A 9,436-nucleotide genomic window follows, 5' to 3' on the forward strand; every position below is an offset into this window, starting at 1 on the left:
TCACTATGAGTGATTGTATATTTTTTTTTTTTTACATTTTTTACACTTCTACAATAATTATTATTAATTTTATTAATTTTTCCCTCAAATAAAAAACATTATTCATGAAGGTTTGGAGGATTTTAAAAATCTAAACGATAATGTAAGTGTAGCCATTATCTACTCGTGGAGGAATAATAATGAATCCCGAGTGTTTATATATTCTTTCACTTTTTTCATACTATGTATGTCTTCTTAGTTCTTGCCTATACAAATACTATATTAGTTTATTTTAATTTTGGACAACAACACGTTAAGTAAAATTTATCCTAGTAATGATAATAAGGAACTCTCATAATAAAACTAAATAATGACTAAAACTTTTTTTAAAAAACTTAAATAGAATAATAATACAAAACTATATATTTAATATAAAATATATTGTATATATTAATATGGCTATTGTATTTTATAATAAATCTTTTAGTAATTAAACTTTAAAATTATGAAAATAAATTTTTTCTTAACGGGTCAAAACGGGTTACTCACGTATTACCTGTGCGTATACCCGTTAAGAACCCGTTATTAACGGGTTCTTAACGGGTCACCCAATAATAACTCGATAAGTTATCGTGTTAACCCGAAACCCGTTATTTTCGTGTCGTTTTCTTATCATGTCACCGTGTCGTGTCAGAAACTGCCGGGTCTACTACTATAAATAAAGGCACAATGAGGTGGAATCAAACACACCTCAGAATTACATATCTCTTTTCTCTCTCTGTTGCTGCTTGCCCCTCTCCCTCTCTGTTCTTTATACAGTTCAGTCAAATATGTAACATCCCACATCGTCCAGGGGAGTAGATCATGTAAGCCTTATATGTATATTCTCATCTCTACCTAGCACGAGGCCTTTTGGGAGTTCACTGGCTTCCGTTTCCATCGGAACTCCGAAGTTAAGCGGGTTCGCGCGAGAACAATCCCAGGATGGGTGACCACTGGGAAGTTCTAGTGTGAGTTCCCCAAAACAAAACCGTGAAAGCGTGGCCAGAGCCAAAAGCAAATAATATCGTGCTATGGTGGAGTCAATTCCGGGATATGGTGGGGGCCCGGGCCGGAATATGACAATTTGGTATCAGAGCCAATCCTAGCCAGAAGTGTGCCGACGAGGACGTCGGGCCCCTAAAGGGGGTGGATTGTAACATCCCACATTGCCCAGGGAAGTGGATCATCTAAGTCTTATATGTATATTCTCATCTCTACCTAGCATGAGGCCTTTTGGGAGCTCACTGTCTTCGGGTTCCATCGGAACTCCGAAGTTAAGCGAGTTCTCGTGTGAGTTCCCAGAAACAAAACCGTGAGGGCGTGGTCTGGGCCCAAAGAGGACAATATCGTGCTATGGTGGAGTCGAGTTCGGGATGTGGTGGGGGCCCGGGCCGGGATGTGACAAAGTAGGCCTACAACACGTTATCAGCACATTCTTAATGCTGCGCTAAAGAAAGTTTGTTCTTCAATCAGGGGAGTATTACGTTCTAATCATTATTTTTATGATTAATTTATTATTTTATTGAATTGATCTATATAGTATTGATTCAATTTAATTTTTTTTCTTTGTTGAACGTGATACAACGCATTAGAGATGCAATTCCAGCTTTCCGAGAAGGATCTTCTACAAATTCAAAGGCTCAGTTGTTTTCTGCCAATCAGATTCCTTTAATAAATTAAGATATTTGAAACAACCTTGAAGCATGAAAACATTCCCCATGATGCATGAACCTGCCATATTTATATTTTCCTTTCAATTATATATATTGCATATGTGTTCATATATTTTGTCAATATATATACTTGTTCATGCAATATGCAATTATTCTATGTGGAATTTGTGAGTCAAAGCATCGAATTAATTTAGAAGCAATTAGGATTTTTTTTTAACCCTAGAATTCAGGAAAAAAAAGGAGAAATCTAGAATTTTTTCGTGGTTAAGCTGCGATTCTATGCCATGTCGTAGAGTCGAGCTGGCTGGACTGCAGCCACGCCGCAGCTAGGACTGTGTTGTTTCAACACCACTGTATAGCACCAGGCCTCGGCTTGGGTTGGTGTTCATACGGGCTTGAAGCCCTGAGTCCACCAGCAGGCCCTAAAAGCTTTGCTGGGCTCTGCCCTGCCTCAACCCACCACGCCCGTAGCAAGCTTAATCTTGCTGGGCTTCGCTCGCACGACCCCGACTCGCCTATAGCAAGTTTTGCTTGTTGGGCTTGCCACTTCGCACGGCCTGCGATCACCAAAGCCAGCCCATGATTGGTCTTCGCGCGCACCATCTAGACTTGCTTCCATGCTAGGCATGTGTCCCCCTGCACCAAGTTTGGCGCATAACCAACAGCTTGGGCTGATGAGCATATCCCAAAATCTTAGCCCGTGGCCTGTAGCCATGCTTGGGCTACTTTACAACCAACCCATGGCCCAATAACCCTTTTAAGGCCTTGCCTTGCACATGGCAACCAGCCCACCGAGTTGGGCTACGATTTTTTCGAACCCAATGCTATTCTTTTAGCATTCCCGCTTCATAACCATACTCGTATAATTATTCGGACATTGTTGGTTAATACTTATCAAGCCAATATTAATCTTAATGTTATATTTTGCTTCTACGATCAAACCTGGATGGTTACGATCTATTGAATTAATTAAAGTGAATAGCAGTCTTGACAATTAATCCAAAATTATTGGCCTGAAGTTCACTTTTTGGCAATTAACGATTCAATAATTTATTTCTTTTCTTTGAACCGTTGACTCGCTTTTGAAGTCCCAAAGCACTCATACTTGAGTTCCTGAAGCAACCCAAATCCACTATACTTAGTTGTATATTGTATTATGTGTTCTTACAGGTAACTCCTTTTATGAACCGGAAGTTCATAACTAAACTCGAACCTGTAGTTTCGAATTTAGTGCCTTTGAAACCCGATGTTTTCATAAAACAATACGCCCATGAAAAATCAATTTTTCCATGAAAACCATATCTTAGAACCCGAATGTTCTAACTTTGATGTTTATGGATATCTTATTTCCATAGCTCCGATCACAATCTTGTTCCCTCCATTCAGTGGATTGTTGAACTGTAACAAATTCGATTTCACTAATTTGGGTGTTTCTTAACTGAAACCACTTTATGTGGGTACAAGATGTGAATCTCTACTTGACTATCAAGTAGCTAAGAAACCATTGTAGACAACAATGGCATGGAAGAGCTGAATAAGCCTCTGCCATGATCTTTATTTGAAGACTTATGCTTGAAGCATTACCCACTGAAGTACCTCCCGAATGAGGATTCCATGGTTTTTTGGCTCGCTCTTATGGACTATCTAATCATGAAAGACATTGCCTGAAATAAACCATGATTACGTCCATGAATGAGTATGATTCTGAAATTTATAAATCTGATCGAATTTTGACCAGAGAATACTTTTCTCGTCCTTCCATGTTTCTAACCCGCTCCTGAAGCAGCAGTGTAGAAAGCGGAAGTTTACCAAATTCTCGAATCTAATTACTACCACAAACATCAGATAAAGGTATAGACAATGACTTCGACTTAAAACCATTTGATTCCTCTGCGGTTTGGGCCAGATTTTGGCATAGTGTTGGATGGTAAGAAACAAATTACTTATGTTATGAATAAGCAAACAGAAGAGTATTATATCTTTTTCCTTGTATGCTCGAAAGATGGCTATATGTGGAACATCTACTGATCGTGAACATACGTAAGGGGCGCTCATTGATTGCGAATTCCGCATACCCCCGGTTGGCGCGGGTATGCCTTCCCAAGCCAATTTTGTCCAATTTCGTACCTAATCTGATGGTCAGAAATGCGTTACAAGTCATAATTTAATTTCTCAATTATCAAATCAATTTAACCAAACCATTAACATTCATTTATAAAAAGATTAAGGGAGAGTCGGGGAAGAAGCAAGCAGTACATGGTGCATCTACGCATCGCTACTATAATAGTAATCTTAGGAAGAAACACATTCCATTTGCTTTTTCATAGTGATTTTCAAGCATGTTGCACCTTTTCAAGAATCATTTTCAAACGAGCTCTATTAGTAATATGATTATCAACATTCATAACAAAGAAAATGAACGCAGTAGCTTAACAAATGTTCATTTTTTCACAATCATTTCCAAACGAGCTCTATGAGTAATATGATTACTTGCATTCATAACAAAGAAAATAAACACAATAGCTTAACGAATGCTCAAGAAAACAAACACAACAGCTTAACAAATGCTCATTTTTCCACAATGCTTTCCAAACGAGCTCTATTAATATTATGATTATCAATATGTAAACGAGCACAATAGCTTCACAAATGCTCATTTTGCTGATCAACGCTAATCTAATTAACCCTTAAAGCATAACAAACAAAAAAACTTGAACTAATTACTCTAGCTGCCACGCAGCTTCAAATATTGCCGGACGGCACACTTTTCTTCCGACCAACTTGCCCCAATTCTTCAAGGAAACCAGGCTTTTAGTGTAACTAAGGACGACGAGGCCTCGTCTTCTCTTCCCAGTCCAGAACTAATAACTGAAATTGCCGTGATCAAGGAATATCGTTGCAAGTTTTATGCGTCTTATGGATTTATCTCTTATATCTCAGAACCAAATGTAGCGGTGTGTAGGAAGACAATTTGAGTAGTGTTTGGATGAGAAAGATAAACTTGGAATTTGGATAAAAGTCATAATTTATAAATTGACATGTGCCAATTCTCTTATTTAGATTCATAATCATAGAAATTTAGAATTTCGACGTGGAAAAAAACTTGGAATTTGGAACCTCTAATTTTCATGTAAATATGTGTCATTTCCCAATTTCTATGATTGAGAGTTAAAAAAAAAAAAAACTTCTGTATTCAATTTCATTGTTCTTTTAGATTAACCAAACAAGAAAATTCACAAACTCTAAAAAAATAAAAACTCGCCATTTTAATTTCCGTTATTTTAAAATTCCTTAGTAATCTAAATTTCTTCGTCCAAACATAATGAAAGTGAAATATATGCCATGCTTCCATTCACCACAAGTTAGTTATAATATCAATATCCTCGGATAAGGAAAGATCCGCAATGGCCAAACATCATCATGTGCATCGGTTAGAATCAAGAACGATCAAAACTTTATAAGGGACGTGTCGGTTGAATTTTCAGAAACACAAACAACTTTGTAAACGTTAGCTGTATTGTCAAATCCCATGCCGTAGCCGTAACAACGTTGTTTATTGGTAGATTTAGAGAACTTCTCCCTTGAAAGGATTGGCCAAGTAGCATGGACTCCCCTTCTCCTTTTAAAGCAAAACAAGTTGCAAAAAACAAAATCTACTTCATATTAATGCAATGGGGATAACATATTTGATGGATTATAGCTTCTTTTAAGCTATATGAATGAGTGTTCAGCTCAGTTATGGGTATATTCAAGTTTCTTAGCTAGGCTTATTAATTGATTTGCCCCTTGAAACTGCAATTTAGTCTCACTTTACCCCTTAAAATTGGTTTTGTCTTACTTTCTTCCATGAAACTGCCATGTTTGTCTCGTTTGGTTTCAATTCACTCCATTTTCATCTATAACGTCTAATAAACATTAAATTAAAGGGTAGTATGGAAATTTTATTTTTGATACAACTCTTTGTCTCCAACTTGTCTGCTAAAACAATCCCAAATCCATTTTCGATAACGCTAATTCAAACCCCATATGTTTCATTTGTTGATTGATGTGGAATTGTAGTTGTAGTCGTTGGCAAAAGCAAATAATGCATTGTGTTTCAAAAGAAAATAATATGTTGTGTTTCAAAATCTAATTTAAGACACTCATTGAATCAAATGGCTGCAACTACAGTTCCGCATCAATGTGCAAGAGAGACAAATGGGGGTTTGGATTCAAGTTACTCAAAAATAAAATGGGATTGTTTTTAGAGGCAAGTTGGAGGGCAAAGAGTTGTGTTAAAAATAAAATATTCATAATATCCTTAATGTGACGTTCATTTGACAAAATAGACGAAAATGAGGTGAACTAAGAATAAATGAGATGAAAATGGCAGTTTCAAAAGATAAAGTAAGACAAAATCAATTTTAAGTGGTAAAGTAACACTAAATGATCATTTCAGTGGGCAAAAGCAATTACTAAACCTTCTCAATTATTGTTAAAAGAAATTTGGAACTACAATTTGAAATATCTAGTTCCAAAAAAAATTCATAAAATAAAAAAAAATATTATGAGTTCCCCAAAATTAAGGGACAGTTGAAATTCCAAAATCATGCCTAGTAATTATTTGCGAAATACCCTAAAATAGGATAATTTCTTAATCTTGGGACAGAAATAGGACATTTCAAATATGCACATGGCATGTACACGTCATGCACAACAATCAGATAGAAATAGGATTTTTCCTACACCTTGAAATGATCAAATTGTCCTCCCATATAAATGAGTTATCCAGAAATTCCAACTCTCATTTCTCATTTTGTAGAGAGAGAAACAAAGAGAGAAATCTCTCTCCCCCAATTCTAGTTTAAAGATCCCTAACCCACCCATCTTTTTTATCCAAGAGCTCTCTCTCTAACCCACTCATATTCCTTATCCAAGCTCTCTCTCTCTCTCTCTCTACATTTCGAATTTCGAATATGCTCAAAAGCTCTCTCTCTAACCCACTCATCATCTTCGATTTTTACTTTTTCATTTGTAGGTTTTGTGAACTGGGTTTGGTTACTTTTGATTTTTGATTGATGGATTTATGGAGTTGAAGTGATTGGTTTGGTGTTTCTTGGAGGAGACCCAAATCCTTCAATTTGATTTTTTTTTTTTATCATTTCTCTTATTTATATGTGAGTTTTCATTTCTTCTGTCTTCTACCTCCCTCTGCTCATTTAATCGATCCAAATTTACAAGCACTAAGATAGGGTTTGGCTTTTACTGCAATTAAATGAAAAAATATATATTAAAGGTCAGTTGGCTTTTGGAGAAGAGATAAATTTGAGGGAAAAGAGAGAAATCATAGTGGAAAAAAGAGAGAAGGATACGGACGAAATTGTTTCGTGTACTCGTTCGCTCTCTTTGTATTAAGCTCGCTCATACATTGTATGTACACAACATGCACATGACATGCACATGTTGCTCACAGATCTGGGCTCAACCAAAACCCATAGCTCATAACTCTCTCTTTGAAATCAGAAAAAAAAAATGACCCTAAACTTTATATGAAGAATCAAATATTCATTAATTTGAATTTGGTATCAAATTTGATTGGGTTCAAATATTTCAAGGATTTGAAAAAATTGCAGTTTGAATAGGCACGAAAGAACCCAACTAAATCAAAGGAAATTGTTTCACAAACTCGTTCGTTTTTTCCTATTTCCAAGGCCTGCCTCTGAATCAAGGGAAAAAAGTAGAAAACTATGTTAATGCGAAGAGTATCAAAGATGTAAATACGCACCATCTATACATAATACACTATATGCACACCACATGCACATAATATGTACAGTACATGTACATAATATGCACAGAACGAGAGAAACTTTAACGACAACATATTGGTATAGTGGATACAATTAAAACATAATTGTTATGTATGTAAGGTTACAGTGACAGTTTGAAAAGTCTTGTTACGTATATCAATCACCCCTTAACTGTGCAGGTGGAAAACATGATACTCGTTGTCGTTACTTCACGGACACGCATGACCCTTAAAGTCCTCTAAGTTTTTTTTCTTAATTTTGTTTTTCGTTGAGGCCAACTAGGTTGTGGTCATATCCGCTAAATTCTGGGGCACAACATACGTGCATCATAACTAGTTAACATTCCTGTTTCTCATATTAAAATGTAGCCATGCACACCATATGTGCACCACATGCACATTACGGAAAAAAATTCACAAATTTCAACAATTGGACACTTGAACAAAAAATTGTTCCATCCCAGTCTTGTAGGCACGTCAAAACTTGAAATTTATTTCACAACCCATACGCCCCAACATGAAACACAAACCCTAATTTAACTTCTAAGGATTAATTCATCTTACAAACAACTCATTTATTCCATAAATCATTGATGAAGGAACTTGAAACTAAACACCATACCTTACTATGCATGCCGAAGCTTCAAGCGCTGGAAAAATGGAACTTTTTGGCCAAAACAGAAAGGGCAAAAGACTGTTTACTACCCTTATGTTTCATGGTTTTCAACATTTAGTACATCAAATTTTTTCGTCCCAGAGTCATACCTAAAGTGTAAATTTTGGGACAGTCTCATACATTCGTTAGTCAAACTGTTAAGTCTTCCGTTAACTGTGACGTGGTGCCCATGTGGACAATGAATGGGCGCCACGTGTACGTGAAAATTTTAAAAAATAAATAAAATTAAAAATATATTTATTTATTAAAAACAAAAAAACAAAACAAAACCTTCATCTTCAATCCCACCCGTGCCCACCCTCCCATCACCATCTTCGACTCCATGCTCAGGAAGAAGAAGAAGAAGAAGGAAAAACAAAAAAAAAACCCAGAAGAAGAAGAAGAAGAAGAAAAAAACGAATCTGCCAAGAAGAAGAAGAAGAAGAAGAAGAAGGATGAAGAAGAAGAAAGAGGAGGAGGAGGAAGAAGAAAAAAAAAATCTGCCAAGAAGAAGAAGAAAAAGAAGAAGAAGAAGAAGAAGAAGAAGAAAAAAAAAACGAATCTGCCCAGGAGGAAGAAGAAGAAGAAGAAGAAGGAGGAGGAGGAGGAGGAAGAAGAAGAAGAAGAAAAAAAAAATGTCCAGAAGAAGAAAAAGGAGGAGGAAGAAGAAGAAGAAGAAGGAAGAAGAAGGAAGAAGGAGGAGGAAGAAGAAGAAGAATGAGGAGGAGGAGGAAGAAGAAGAAGAAAGAAAAAAAAATCGATTCTGCCCAGACGAAGAAGAAGAAGAAAAAGAAGAAAAAAAAATTCAAAATTTTTGGTGGGAAAAATTTTTTGAACCCCTAAAAAAAAGTGAAAACCCCTTCTTTAAAAAAAAAAAATCCACGTGTTGACCCACGTGGCGTTCAGTCATTGTCCACATGGGCACCACGTTACAGTTAACAGAATACTTAACAGTTTGACTAACGGATGTATAAGACTGTCCCAAAATTTACACTTTAGGCATGACTCTGGGACGAAAAAAAATTGTTGTACTAAATGTTGAAAACCACGAAACATGAGGGTAGTAAACAGTTTTTTTCCCAAACAGAAAATATGATACAAAACTCAGCTCACTCTTCTAAAGATGTTACCTTTACGGAATAAATTATAAACAATTCCGATTATAAGTACGAACTTAAAAATACAAACTTTACTCATTAGTATGTAGCAAAATATTGTTCAACTTTTTCTCATTCCACCACCATGTGACCATGTACCGCGAAAGTTATAACACGAGTGAGCTTTCCTTTTTAGCTCAAG

Source organism: Malus sylvestris, chromosome 17 (genome assembly GCF_916048215.2).
Source record: "Malus sylvestris chromosome 17, drMalSylv7.2, whole genome shotgun sequence".
Lineage (NCBI taxonomy): Eukaryota > Viridiplantae > Streptophyta > Magnoliopsida > Rosales > Rosaceae > Malus > Malus sylvestris.